The sequence below is a fragment of the Clytia hemisphaerica genome, unplaced genomic scaffold (assembly GCF_902728285.1).
Source record: "Clytia hemisphaerica strain Z4C2 unplaced genomic scaffold, Clytia hemisphaerica genome assembly, whole genome shotgun sequence".
NCBI classification, from domain to species: Eukaryota; Metazoa; Cnidaria; class Hydrozoa; order Leptothecata; family Clytiidae; genus Clytia; species Clytia hemisphaerica.
The window spans coordinates 116,677-117,340 of record NW_027103927.1 but is presented as its reverse complement, the minus strand read 5'-3'; positions in this window follow the sequence as shown (position 1 = coordinate 117,340).

Sequence of the window (664 nt, the reverse complement as noted above, 5' to 3'; positions counted from 1 at the left end):
ATTTTAGAAAGGCAAGGCAGCGTTCGTTGGTGGCCAAAAAGGGCACTTTTTCTTATGTTTTTCCACTAAAAAGGCTGTTTTTAACAAAATTTTAGTAATTTCAAGAGGGGCAGCGTCCAATAACCGGACGCTTAAAGGGCATGAAAAATGGCCTGCAAACGACCGATATACGATAAAAGTTCAGGTCATATTTTTAGTTTGAATATTAAAGAAATATTATCGTACTAAAACTCGTACAATTAACTCCATCTTAGATTTACTTAGTACTAACAAATATTTTGTTATACGGAAGTTGATGTTTATGAGTTGCCAACTCGACATGACTCGACAAGTTTTAGTCAACAATTTGATAAATATTTTTTGATGATAACACATACTGTAGAAATAAAAAAAAAGTTTATTGTTAAAAGTATAAATTTAGTTCTGAAGCAATAATGTATAAATAATTTTTTGTGACAATTATTTCTAGAAATTTATGAAATTTCAATTTGACGTGAGTTGTGAGTAGATAGCAGTTTTTGACCACATGCAAATGGTTTTATCCGTGAAAATTATATCTTGTGCGTCTACCATAGATTGACATGTGTATAGGAGCCCCCAGCGGTAAGTCTAATCACGATATCACGCATTTTCTTTGTCTTCAATAAACAGCAAAAAAATTGGA